This window comes from Lissotriton helveticus, chromosome 6 (genome assembly GCF_964261635.1).
Source record: "Lissotriton helveticus chromosome 6, aLisHel1.1, whole genome shotgun sequence".
NCBI lineage: Eukaryota > Metazoa > Chordata > Amphibia > Caudata > Salamandridae > Lissotriton > Lissotriton helveticus.
Window position 1 is genome coordinate 474,047,466 of NC_136067.1, and position 15,434 is coordinate 474,062,899.

The window sequence follows — 15,434 nt, forward strand, 5'->3', positions numbered from 1 at the left end:
GAATGGCCAACATTGCAATACAAATGTGTGAAGCAAAGTTCACCATGACAACGATTTACCTAAAACAATAGTGGAAAACAGACAATGAGTAGTATAACAATCCATGTGACATGTATGGACTGCACATCATGTATGACCCAATATCACATGGGCAAGTAATTGTACCATGAATGGCCTGTACCAATGTCATGTAGACCACCAACGACATCTTTGGGTTACAATGTGCATATGCCTGTGTCAGTGTAAACCATGTTAGTCATGTCACAACCTACCCAGAAGGACCAACTAGGCAATTTCTTATCTCCAACCTGCCCCTTCACACATGTAGCAGGAGCACATAACATAGAGTGGCCAGGTCCACATCCAAATATCCATCACAGAAACCTATAGGCTCAACAAGTCAGTCAGGATATAGAAGTGTAGAATGTATCAGCAAATGCTCAGCATTTGCCATACACAGAGTAATGGAGAAGACATGTGCAGACATTTGACCAACTCTTAACACATATAGTGAAATACCATTAGAAATGTGTAAGACCATTTAACCTCACATGACAAACATGGACCAGAATGTATCTTTAACAGTGAGCAAAAGCATTGATAGTTGCCCTATTTTATTTTATTCCAGCTGACCAAAGATATTGTTTCCAGCCATGGGACATGACCCCATATAGACCTCCCAGACCGAGCCGGAGAGGAACTACAACCAAGCACTCCGCAAGGGCCACAATAATGTCAAGCAATGCTTTGGTCTTCTCAGGGCCAGGATCCGATATCTTAACATGGTGGGGGGAGTTTGCTGTACTCACCCACAATGGTGTGCAAGACGATACTTGTCTGTGTCATTCTACACAATGTATGGGTGTGGACAAGCCGCAACATAATCCAATGGGAGAGGAGGAGGAGGAGGAGAAGGAGGAGTAGGACGGTGGAGACATCCAAAACTCAGCAACTGGCAATTTGCGATGCACACACATTGTGCAACAGTTCTTCTGCTGAATCACATGTAGTAGGAAATGTGACCCATCCACCAAGAAAATGATCCAATGGCTCAGCCATGTTATAAACCAGGTAGTGTGAAGTTCCTTTCACTTACAGTTTTTATTCTGTGCTGGCTGGTGGAGATGTTTGGTGTGTGCTCTTGCCATATATATTGTTTTTTTGCCTTGGCGCCTCTGCTGTCCCTATTGTATATTTAAACTGTTATTTGTGTTGTTTATTTGTATTTTGTATTGTTTTGTTCAGTGTATAATTTGGTATACATCCATTTAGGGGGCTGTAGTTTATGGGGTAGGCAAAGTTTGTTATGTTATTCTTTAGGATGGGTAGTTTGGTGAGGGAGATGTTAGGTAGGGGCAGGGCCACAAATACATCAGAGGAGGAGTTTGGTGGGCTGATGTGGTTGCTGGTCAACTACTTACCCAACATAATCAGGATTGGATGTAGGATGAGCTAAGTCTACCCTTCACAAGACAAGTGGGAGCATTGGTAGAAGGTGCGGTATCACATGAGCCATGTGTTCAATGTACAGCGTATGGTAACCAACTAAAGCACCAATGGGCCGATGTTTTTAGCCGGGGGGGAAGATCTCCTTGGTCATGTGGGAATTGAAGATGGTGGGCCTATTGGTAAATCCCTATGTTCCATGAGCTTGTAGATGTGTGGCTTTAACAAACATCTTTAAATGCGTTTTCAATTGGTAGGGTCAGATATGTATTTGGGGTGGTATGGCAGGTGGTATGGCATGATACAGGGTAGCTCAGTTAAATGAACACAACATGGCATAGGGGACTGTTCACAGTGGCATTACAATAGCCAAAGCAGACCATGTACTGCAGGGGAGGCCCATATGTACTGTGGGACCTATCTGGCACGATGCAGGGAGGAATGTCACCTGGCCTGCTAGGACATTACTGACTCCAAAATATAGAGACCACCCACCATGTATGCTGCAGGGGAATGCACTCACAGTTTATCAGGCCACAGATTGGACAGGATGTTTGGTTCCCCACCAAAATGTTACACATGCATGTTTTTGCAGAAAAATTGTCACATTTCCTTAATGATCATGTACAGGGCTTGTATGATCATTGTTCATTTACAATGCACTAATAACGCGAGGAGCAAAGTGTATAAGACAAACAAGCATGGGTACTGTCTGATGTGTGTAGCATTATTCAGAACACGTATTGACTTGAGAAGGCCCAAGCAATCTCATTCTATGCAGAGTGTGGTCTGTCTAAAAGGTTTGGTCATATAGACATGAAAGCCAGGCACCCTTGCCCCATGTAGAAAGGTAGGCAGTGTTTTTACTTTGTCTGCACTCTGTGCACCAGATACGTGATGTGCCTTTTACTATCAGAAAACACTGCAACATGGCATATTTATGTACATCATTTGGGCATTTCCACTTTACCATATGCTACATGTCCAACGTACAGACTATTTCAGACATTTGTGAAGTCAATGTACTGTGGGTCATATGTACACAGTGTACATGTTCATCATTTACAAAGCAGTATCCCATGTATTTGTCTTGTAGGTGGATTGCATCCATACACCGGTGTTGAGGTGGAGAGCTTCAGTGATGCCAAAGCTACCAGTGAATGTCACCTGAACATTTCTGTGCTCTGTAAGGATTGTGTGTGTTCTTATATATTTTTTGCATTCATCAGTCAGCAGAATCAAGCATTACACCACTTGTAGATTTACAACAGAAGTAAGACAAATTTGCATGTGCAATTGATAGGGGCATATAGCAATGTGAATACATTGGCAATGTAGGCAGGCCCACGTGATGGATGGGTATGAATCTGCTGTGCTAATTTTGGGGCAGCCATGGTTTGGATGAATATGGCACATGTACCATCACCTGCCTCCAAACCAACAGATGGTCATGTGTTCAAATATCTCTCACCCTTACAATGGTCAGAAAGTGACAACATGTTCCCCAAAGTATTTGACAAAAATGTTGCATGGGATACCCTGTTATTTCCCTGATACAGCATATTTGCCCAAGTCCAAATTTAAGCCAGACAAAGGTGTGTTTGGGGTGTGACAAATATCCCTGACAACACTACCAATTGTCAACAGTAGATTCTTATGTGAAAATGTGCACTGTAAACATCTTTTCCAATTTAATAGTCCTGCTATTGTGTGTTCACATCCTAACATGCCCATGCACACAGAATACATCCCTCTAGGCTACCAAAATTGGTACAGTATAAATGATTGACCGCATGTCCGACATTCATGCCATTCAAACAGAAAATTATTTGGTGATCCCTACTTGTACCAGTAGCACAACGTCTAGCCAAAGTTCAGACTCCATTAGACTTGTGACCATGTGAGGTGGCTCAGCATACCAAAACATTATACCGTCCAAGTATGGATGCTGCATATATATTTCTGTGGTAGCATGGTTGAAATGCATAATTCATTATAGAAATACCAAGTTACATATCCCTATTTGGAGTTAAGAGTCTGGGAGTCCATTGTCCATTGTCCATACTTGGCTTCACCCCTTAGCCCACATTTATCATGATATGTATCAATTGTCATCGTGCACCATGGGTACCTGCATATCCCTCAGATTGCTGCATATCAGTGACATGTGAGATGGGGTGACAGATGAGCTATTAGCAAAATGCCATGGTGGTTTAAAGGATGTTGTCCAGAGAATCCATCTGAATATGAAAATGAAAGGATAAACTTCAATCCGCCAGTCTGATGCACATTGTTAGTGTTGTTGTCCACATGGCAATGTATGGACAATTTTGAGTGACAGGTCCACAAAGGCGGTGAGAATTCCTACCTCAGTGCAGACAGAATAGATATGAGTAGATGTGACACATGTCATGAATCCACACATGCCACTGTGGTTAAATACCTGAGTGATATCAGTATATGACGAATGTCCTAAAACTGACATGTGATCATCCCTTTGTAGTATATTGTAAAGAAAAATGACAATTTATGAAGTACCACAAAAATGTATGCACTGTGTTGTCAGCTCATGCTCCATTTCACTGTCCATGTATGTATTGCGACTTATATAGCGCATGTATCACTCGAAGGCATCAAGGCGCTTGCCTTGGGAACCCGTCCTGGCTTTTTCCCTGTGAGATAACCCCTACTGGGTATCCCCAGGGTGAAAGCCAGGCATCCCGCAGCGGGGTGGGCCGTCGTAGTGGAGATTAAGCAACTATTGCCCAGAGTTGCAGCGTGGGACCCCATGATTAGAATAGGCACCGAGGCGAGAATGATCAAGACCGTGGACATTTTGGGCTCAGGACCCTGCCGCGTCGGGAATTGAACCCTGGTCCCGGGCCATACCTCTGCATCAGGGTCTGCCGCTCTAATCAGTGAGCCACACTCCTCCATCTACTGCTGCCAATACCTATGCTGTCTCCCCCAGGAATTTTCACCATTGAGCATATTTTGGCAATTACCTGCAAGATGCAGTCCAAGATACTTATACATATGAGATCTAGAGCATGCATGCAACACTTATCACATGGATAAAGAATGACTGTGTGTGCATCTACCACCAAACTGAAATGTCTGGACAGACACTAGGCCATGTAAAGGACCACATGGTATTGTATGAATTTTATTACAATAGCTATGTGTAGGGTTCAAGGTTTTTCCACAAGTCAATATTGGAGAAGTGTCCAACAGGTCTATGGTTTTGGAAGTAGCTAGCCACCCTTCATCTATGTTTCCAATACCTGGCACAAAGTCATTCAATGCAGTAATATATGTGGCCTTGTGTATTTGCCATAACAGTAACTAATTGCTGAGGCCCAATACATGTACTTGCTACATATTGCTCATTTCACATAGGTTATTTCCCATACAATAGACCTTCTTGCATCCTGTATAACAGACCCTAGGGAGTACCTAGATGCTCCATGCTTACCATTCCATGGGTATACTGTCCATCGTTGTTCCTAATCTGTCTTACTATTTATATGTGCATACATTTATTGGGACAGAATCTCCTATTTTATATACATACAAGGCCAAAACCTGAGTACTTTATCATTGTTAATTTAGAAGTATATGTTTATAATTATGGTTGCTCATGATTAGAGCCATAGATTTTTTTTCACTGGTCATGCCACATATTTATTTATACAATTTCTAAAGCGCGCTACCACCTGACAGGCATCTTGGCGCTAGTAACTCAGAGACCATATCAACACAGGAGGGGGTTAATGCACAGGCCTGGTTCTTAGGGAATAGCCAAGTTTTAAGGTTCTTTCTGAACCCGAGAAGATCCTTGTTTTGCCGCAGTTCAAGAGGTAAAGTGTTCCATAGCCTGGCTGCAGCCACCCCAAATGTTCTGCCCCCTGCTCTAACTTTGTTAAAGCGTGGTACTTTTATTGACATTCCTCTCGAAGAGCGGAGCGCTCTGCCCGGAACGTACCACTCAAACATTTGCTGAAAGGAGGTTGGTCCTTTTCCATGCAAGGTTTTAAATACTAGACACAGAGATTTAAATTTAACTCTCTTTGTCACGGGCAGCCAGTGCAGCTCCGTCAGTGCTCCAGAGGCAGAGGACCACCTTGACCAGCCTAATACCAATTTAGCAGCGGCAGATTGTACCCGCTGTAGCCTGTCTAGCAGAAATTTAGGGGACCCGAGGAGCAGAGCGTTACAATAGCCTACCCGGCTAAGTATCGTGCTTCGTGCTATCAGGGCGCGGGCTTGATGGGGTAAAAGAGGAAAGATCTTCCTCAGAGAGCGAATAATCCCCAGGCAGCAGCTCACCACCTTCCCCACATGCACCTCCAAGGAGAGGTTACAGTCAAATGTGACCCCTAGATTACGGACTATTTTAACCGGCTGGCCGGGGTTGGAGAACTCTGGGGGCCACAGATTCATGGGCGGCCCTTCCCTGTTCCTATGCGTTTCGAAATGCATCAGTTCAGTTTTAGCAATGTTAAACTGTAGGGAATTCTCCTTCAGCCATTGTGACATATCTCCTAAACATCCATGAAACCCTTCTGCTGAGATGGACTGCTCTCCCTCCAGGGAGAGAATAAGTTGCGTATCATCAGCGTAATTGATGACCTTGATGTTATGGGGCTTGATGGTCGTCAGCAGGGGTCTCAGATAGACATTAAAAAGAATGGGGCTGATGGCCGAGCCCTGAGGCACCCCATGTGAGACAGGAGTAAAGGCAGATTGGTAAGGAGGAAGGGATACTGCTTGCTGTCTCCCTGAGAGAAAGGAGTGAAACCATCTAAGGGCCACCCCGTAACTCCCACCTCACTCAACCGTCTCAACAAGATGTTATGGTTGACCGTATCGAAGGCGGCAGACAGATCCAGCATAATCAACACTGCTGCCTGGCCCCTGTGTGCCCGCCTCCGAAGCTCATCCATTACGGTCACCAGTGCTGTCTCCGTACCATGGGCCGGTCTAAAACCGAACTGCTCCTCCTCCAGATGTTTGGCCCGTTCCAGGTGCGTAGACAGTGTGCCACTCACTACCCGTTCCACTACCTTGGCTGGGAAGGGGAGAAGTGATATTGGTCTAAAATTCTTCAGACATTCTGGATCAAGGGAGGCTTTGTTACGCAATGGCATTACAAGCTCCTGCTTCCACTGACTGGGAACCGCCCCTTCTGCAAGAGACTGATTACAGATCTTACAAAGCAGTGGGAAAAGTTCTGCCCCGAATTCCTTCCAGATTTTGCAAGGCAATGGATCCAGGGGGGAGCCTGACACAATACTATCCGTTAACCTGCGGAAGTCCTCAATCTGGAGAGGGGGAAACTCAGAAAGAGCCCCCAAGGCAGCCTCCTTCGTGCTGTCATTCTCTGTCAGTTCACCCCTATCCTCAATAAGGGCCAGCTGTTCAATTGTTACCATCGAAGGTTCTGATGTCTTCCCCAGCTCCTCAATGATAGAGGCAACTTTATCATGGAAAAAGTTGGCAAGATTATCACAGAGCCTCTGAGATGGCAGAATGTCATTTATACAGCACTCAGGGTTTGTCAGAGTATTAAGAATTATAAAAATACAGCGGGAACTATTTGAGGCCCTGAGAATCGCTGAGGCGAAGTAATCAGCCTTCGTTCTTTTTATGACCTTCCTGTAGTTCAATATTTTTGCTCTCCAGGCCTTTTTGTCCTCGATTAAATATTTCTGCCTCCAGGTTCTCTCAGCCCGATTACAATCAAGCTTCAGTTTTTTCAATTCCTCCCCGAACCAGGGGGCAGATGGCCTTCCTTTACTCTGAAAGGATTTTCGAGGCACCAGTGAGTCTAGGATCAGAGTGATCTTTTTACAGAGGGTGAGGTAATTTTCATGGACCTGAGCCTCCGGCGAAAAGCAATCTTCCACTGGAAACACCTCACCATGATTTTTCCTCTGTGCCAAGGCCATCCAATCCCTCCCCACAAAATGTATCCTCCGCTTACCTTCCATTTTATCCCAATTGGCCATATTCAAATAGAACTTGACCAGAAAATGATCAGTCCAATCCATTGGGAGAACCTCCCCCATGTATAGCTGCTCATCTAAAGCGAAAATGAGGTCCAACATATGACCCCCCGAATGAGTAGCTACCGAGACTTGTTGACGCAGTCCCAGCCCCTCACAAGATTGGAGTATATTGGCCAGGCCCGTGTCAAGGGATCCGTTCGGCCAGAGATTAAAATCGCCCAAAATTAAAACTCTCCGATGTGTTGCCGCCATGTTGGTAAACAAATCTAAAAGAAGTTGCTGCTGCAGCATACTAAAGAACCCTGATGGTCAATAGCAAATAATCCCTGTCAGGGATTGGCCCATCTCACTCTTGATAGTGAACCCCAGTAGTTCAACCCCTACAACCAGATCAATATCAATGGTCTTCAAGCTCAAGGAGTCTCTGTAAATTAGCCCCACACCTCCCCCCTTACCCTCCAGCCTAGGCACATGCAATAGTTTGAACCCTGGCGGGCAGGCTAATCCAAAGTCAACCCTACAGTCCAGCCGCGTCCAAGTCTCAGTCATGCATAGTATCTTCAAACCATGCACCTCTACCAGTAGCTGAATTTCTGTCCTATGCTTAGGTAAGGACCGGACATTCAGCAGTCCACAAGGGAGAAGGTCCCTGGTCAAGAAGTCGGATAGCGGAGCTGCAGATTCTACCAGGCCCAGACTACCCTTACTCCTAGTACCTCTGTTAAGGGCATACAACTCGGCCGCCGAGTACCTTAAAGCATTGCCATGGCCGTGGGCCCCAGTTACCAAGAGAGAGGCAGCATGGCTGGCGCTGAGCGCATCCTTAGCGCGGACGGGCGCAGACGGGCTGCGCTCGCCCGCTGCGCGCCTGCGTCTCCATGCACCTATATCCTGTGCCCCTTCCAACTAGAACGCTAGCTACCAGAGGGGCGGGACCAAATCACTCGGACGGTCCCAACCAATAGAAGCAGCGTCAGGATTCCCAGCGGGAAGATGCGAAGTCTCCACCAGCCCTCCCGTGGCCGTGCTCCTCCCCACTGTATACCGACTGCACTAGAGCAGATGAGGCGAGAAGAAGCAGAGCCACCCGTATTGAGCTAATTAAAAGGTACAGGCACTGCACCAAACAAAAAACGAAAAATACAAATTATACAGCAACTTTTTAAAAAGTGTCCTCTCACGACACCACACCGCCGTGCAAGCGGCAATAACAGATAAAAACTCGCTAGGACAGCAGATGAACTCCCGGCAGCGTAGTGGTCTCAGGGTTACTTACAATGTAGCGAGCTCGCGTCTCCATGCACCTATATCCTGTGCCCCCTCCAACTAGAACGCTAGATACCAGAGGGGCGGGAACCAAATCACTCAGACGGTCCGAACCAATAGAAGCTGCGTCAGGATTCCCAGCGGGAAGATGCGAAGTCTCCACCATATGCTGCTATTTGTAAGTCAATCATATAGTTGATGACAGCATGTACAAGAGCAGCCTTGTCTGATACATATGTCCTTCTTCTCCAACAGACAACATGACCCCTGACCAGGAGAAAGCCTATCCCATTAGGTTGGAGAGGTACAGCCACCTGAGGCACGTTGCTTGGGACAACAGGTGCAGGGGAGGGCAGTACGAAACTGGAAAGGCAGCCAAGACATTGAAGTCGCCACCTCAGGAACAGAAAGGACTGGACAGGCCAAGTACCAGACATGAAGTTAATGTGTCCCATGGCGGTGATCCGGGTGCAGTTCCAGGACCCCCCTCCCCCATCACAGCCTACAGTGGCACCACAGGCTGTAACCGGTACCCCAGGACAGCATTCTGATTTTGAAAAGCAGGCGCTAGAAGTCAATTCAGACTTTAAAGTTCTTCTGGCAGGCCTTGTACTACAGGTTACCACACTCATACACATGGTGCGCACATAGCATCAGTCAGTGGACCAAACAGCTGTACTGCTATAGGCCTCCCTCTGACGTTTTGCCCATCCCTAGTTTTTAGTAGTTGATTTAAGGACGTTGGGCCTCATTTATGAGAAATGACGCATCGCTGCGTGAAAGCAGGGATGCGTCACTTCTCAGTGCGCACTCCTTGCGACATACATGATGCGTCATATTTAATGTATGACGCATCATGTCGCAAGGAGTTACAGATACGTCAGTATTTCTGACGTATCTGTGAGTGCAAAAGTGATGCATTGCTGGAGTGTGTCACAAAAGTGACGCAACTCCTGCAATGCACCCTTTCACATGGGGCAAGCCCCGTTTGAAAGGGCCTGCATCAGTCTAACGCCTGCTGTGAGGCAGGCGCAAGATTTTGACGAAACGGCGTCCTAGAAGTGACGCAGTGAAATCTCATAGATTTCACTGTGTCACTTCTACGAGGCTTTTTGCGGGGGAACGCCCCCCCTGCATACATTAAACCTGACGCAGGTTTAATGTAGCGCGGGGGTTTACAAAGTGACGAATCTGCTTAGATGCGTCACTTTGTAAATACTGCGCAACAGGAGGCATGTTTTATGCCGCCGATGCATCACAAAAAGTGACCCATCGGCAGCGCAAAACTGACGCAAGGCCTCATAAATGAGGCCCGTTGTATTTTAGCATAATGGATAACTTGGGCCTACCTTAGAGGTGCCTTACATGTAAGGAAAGGGAAGGTTTGGGCCTGGAAAGTGCTTGCACTTGTCAAGGCAACATTCCAGTTTACAACTACGCACACAGAGACTACAGTAGCAGGGCTGTGAAACTATTACAGGGCTACTCATGTGAGTGGCCAAAACAGTGCTGCAAGCCCACTAGTGGCATTTGATTTACAAGGCCCTGGCACGCACCATGTACTTAACTAGGTAGTTAACAGGAAATCAAATATGCCAATCATAAATAACTAATCATATCACAATTTTATGCAAAGAGAATATGCCCTTTAGCACTGCCCTGCAGTGGTAAAGTCCCCTGATTCCTATAGCCAATGAAAACCAGGTCAAACAATTGGAGGAAAAAGGCAAAACGCTTGGGGATAAATCTGTCAAATGGGCCAGGCCTAACAAAGGGCATGTCGGTTATAGAGCACGACACCTTAGGTCACCTTTTTGGCAGAACATTAGGGGCTCTAACCAACCTATATGCATGGGGGTTTATGCTTTAATTAACCTCTATCTCAGATTTTGCCCCATGCCTTGGGAGGGGGTCTAAATACTGGTGAGTCATCCTCAGTTAGTGGGTCATTCACAACAACATGAGATGGGGTTCTGAATACCGGTGTGTTATCTTCAGCTGATGAGCCATCCACAACAACAGTGAGTTATCCTTAGCTTACAAGTTATCCACAACAACATGAGTGAGGGGGTGAATACCAGTGAGTCATCTTCAGCTGCCAAGTCATCCACAACAACAGCAGCATGAGACGGCTGGCCAAAATCTTGTGAGACCTGCAAGTCTCAGCGACCATTTTAGAAGCTCTGAAATATAAGTAGACTGGCTCCTGAATGTTCGAAGCTCAAGGAATCCTGACTTGATGCATCTCATACCCAGTTTCTAATTCATATCACCTGTGTCCATCTGTATTCAATAGGTACTCTATTTAGAGCTCTCCTGCTTTGATATTAGTCCTGCGGCCGCCACGCTCATTGATAGGGGCTTGGTTGCCTTGCTTGGGCCTCTGGCCATGACCCTGGATAAAGGTCAGCTCGGTAACTCTTACCATCGCTTTTAAGCTGCTGATCATTCTAAAAACAGGTACTCTAGGGTTAATTAGCTGTGCAGCTAAGTTTGTTGTTTATTGTGTATATTGTGTTCTTTATCAACCTCCCTAGGTACTCTTTATCTTTGTGCAATCTGGTGTGCAATCGTGTGCGGGGAAATGCTAAACATCAGTGTGCACTTTGGCAGCGCACCAGTGGAGATCATGCTTCTGCTAGGTACAATGGTTGATTCTTTGCACAAGTTATGTGTTGTGATATATAATCTTGAGCTGTGACAAGTAATGTATGTACACTTGAGATATTCCAGATGATGTACATTATTGTGAGGTCATAGTGTGTTGCACCTTCTCCAGTGTGCCTGATTAGTAGGCGCTGTATCTTGCCCCCCCTTTTAAGCAAATGCTAAGTACACTTTAAGTAGTATCGGACAGTTTCCTTTTGGGTGATATATGTGTCCTGATATCTTTACTGGTAATAGGTAGGTTACACTCCATTTTTCAACACAACTTTTCTTATGTTTTAATGTTCTTGAATTCGACCAAGCGTACACAGTGGTTCCGTGCCCTGCCCCTGTGGCACGTGCAGTAAATCCATTCCAACAGTAGGGCACAACAAGGTGCCCCTAACCACGGCACTGTAACTGCTGCAGTTGCAGAAGTCATATTTTTCTCAATTAGAAACTTTTTTGATCCTTAGTAAACTCCTTTTCATAATTTTCTCTCAAATTTCATCTTGTAATTCTCTCTCTAGATTTATCCACCGGCAAGGACCTGCTTATTTACTGTGTTTTCTCATATTCCCAAAGGGCCATCCGTGCCTCTTCACTCAAGAATACGTATAGATGCAGAATTCATAAAAAGCCGTTTATTAAAAACCCAATGCATTTTGGGCCTCCATGGGCCCTTCTTCAGGGGTAGCTGGAAAAATCAATATAAACAACAATCAGTATGGGTACAATGCTTCATATTCTATATAATGTTAACAAATACTAACACGTGTTTCTCTCATCTAAAGTAGTAATGCGGAAATACCAGACCTTGTTATCTGTTGACTGTAAGCAGAAAGATATACACATCCTGTTTCAAGTCTTATGTAAGCCTCCTTCTCATCTTATTCCTTGCGCGCTGATCCCATTAACCATCACTCCACCTATGTGTTCCACCCTCGTCCTCACACCTCCTCCCCAACTAGATTGCCCTGCTGCCTATGTTATCTGACACCAACCTCTAACTCCCTTCTCCCAATACCCACTCTCGAAAGTAAGCTCCCGTCCGTCTTGGAAATATATCGTGCACCAGATACATGTGTAAACGTGCTTCGTCTTTCTTTAACTCCGCACTTGCTTTCCTAAGCTAACACTGCCCCGCTGCCAGAAACAGTTACCACCGACATACAGAACTCATTTCCACTTCACACCCTCGTTAATTAACATGCTGCCTCACAAAACCCGCTCATACCTTCAAAAACCAGCTGTCTCCTTCTCCCTTCCTTCAAACAGAGCAAAACTATGGCGATACCCCTCCCACTGGCTTTTTAAAGAAAAAAGCCCGAGTCACTCCCCCAACACCTGATCTAACCTCTCGTAGACTCGGCGTGGCTCACACCTGACATGATTGAAGTGCCTGAATAGGCTTACCCGTACTACAGCTCCCAACATGCTTAGCTGTTAAATGATATCTCATCTACTTATAAACCGCCGCTTATATATTCAAAAAATCATAGCATATAAGTGTATACGAGCAAAATACATAGTCCCATATTTCTGTTTGCTTCTCCAATTCACTGCTGACCCTTCTCAGAAATAAACTGGCTTAATAATGTTCGTTGTTCCCCCTTGCTCGTGGATATTTCATAGCTCTTTCTCCATAAATCTCTCATAATCCATTCTTCTGTGGGTGCATACCTCGTAGAGGCTGTTCGTCAAAATCAAAGGTAATAGGTAGGTTGCACTCCATTTTTCAACACAACTTTTCTTATGTTTTAATGTTCTTGAATTCGACCAAGCGTGCATAGTGGTTCCATGCCCTGCCCCTGTGGCACGTGCAGTAAATCCATTCCAACACTAGGGCACAACAAGGTGCCCCTAACCACGGCACTGTAACGGCTGCAGTTGCAGAAGTCATATTTTTCTCTATTAGAAACTTTTTTGATCCTTAGTAAACTCCTTTTCATCATTTTTTCTCAAATTTCATCTTGTAATTCTCTCTCTAGATTTATCCACCGGCAAGGACCTGCTTATTTACTGTGTTTTCTCATATTCCCAAAGGGCCATCCGTGCCTCTTCACTCAAGAATACGTATAGATGCAGAATTCATAAAATGCCGTTTATTAAAAACCCAATGCATTTCGGGCCTCCATGGGCCCTTCGTCAGGGGTAGCTGGAAAAATCAATATAAACAACAATCAGTATGGGTACAATGCTTCATATTCTATATAATGTTAACATATACTAACACGTGTTTCTCTCATCTAAAGTAGTAATGCGGCAATACCAGACCTTGTTAACTGTTGACTGTTTCAAGTCTCATGTAAGCCTCCTTCTCATCTTATTCCTTGCGCGCTGATCCCATTAACCATCCCTCCACCTCCGAGGGTGGAACAAATCGGTGGAGGGATGGTTAATGGGATCAGCGCACAAGGAATAAGATGAGAAGGAGGCTTACATGAGACTTGAAACAGGATGTGTATATCTTTCTGCTTACAGTCAACAGATGCATTTTTGGTGTTGCAGTCCAAGACCCCAAGACCCAAACCAAAGCATCTGACCCCTTGGCTGGGGCTGTGGACCACTTTCCTGCATCAACAAATGCTTCTGAAAGTAAATGTAAAAGTGTTACATCATAGGTGACCTGCACTCTTGACTTTGACCCGGCCCAGCATGATAGTTTTTAACCCTTTGAGCGTTATTTGCTTCGAAGTGCTAATTTTACTTTTACTCTTTTAAAAATCATATCTTCTGTTCCCTACATTGGATTTTTGTTATTTAGGTGTCTATTTGTACATAAAATTATTACATATTTATATAAATTGGTGTTAGATTTATATTGTGTATGTGTATTGTGTCTTACTTATTTAATGTATTGGTGTTTTTAAATGCTTTACACGTCTCCTAAGTTAAGCCCGCATGTTGCCAGGTATCAAGGGATGAGAAAGGGAATAATGTATTGAGACCATGACTGAACCTTTGATTGTGTTTGTGGCCTTATTGCTAGTGGTAGTTACCTGCTTACCACTACTAATAAACCCCTTTCCAACAGTCAAATGCACTGCACAATCATGTTTGAATATCTCTTATGTGACTCCATTGCAAACATGACAGTATGTTCTCGATAGTAAGCATGGGCGGAGAGCTCCGCACCGCCCATGGAGTGTGCAGCGTGTTGCCTACTCAGTGTGTCCCGAATAGGCGGAGTAGGCAGCACCCCACACACTCCATGGCAAAGCGGAGTTGACACCAACCCCCGCCTCCCACCCGCCCTATTTAAAATAGTTATTGAAACTTAAATTACAATTTAAAGTATTAAAAATGCATTACCTGAGCTGCAGCGGCATCCCCAAGCAGCCCTCTGCCTCCAGCACCGCTTCTTGATGACAATTGCACCTGGGCACTTTGAGAAATGCGCATGAGTGAGCACCCATGCATGTGCAGTTGTTATCAAGAAGTCAAGCTGGAGGAAGAGGGCAGGCCGGGGACACTGCCGCAGCTCATGTAAGGCATTTTTAATACTTTAAATTATGTTTTAAACTTCTATAACTATTGTTAATAGGGCAGGTGGGAGGCAGGCAGCACGTAGCAGAGCTACACGGCGTGTTCAGAGAATGTTTTAACCTCTGTGGCGCTCCATGTAGCCTCGCTAAGCCCTCTACGCCCAGGGTTACTCGATAGATGTCTTACCTAGCAACACATGTACAGTTGCTGTTATGTGTGGTTGCAATCACACTCAATGCATGTGAGGACACTCAGGGGCAGAGGAACATATTGATCCAACATATGATGGTGTGCCTTATTGCACCATTTGTCAATTAACATACAAACCAAATGACATTGTATTAGCATGTCATGCTTACTGATAGCCAAGCCGTAGCACTGAGCTTCTATATCCTCCACTGGCAGAGAAGTGATGCTATACAGGAGGAGTCAAACCATTATTCTTTGTATTTTCTAAGTGGATGGCTTATGATGGTTCTAATATGTAAAGTTCTACTAGAAGTTTGAGGCAGACATAGGTGCTTGATGCTATAGAATGGTACCTGTGCTGGATATATGTGGATGTGTGAGCATGTG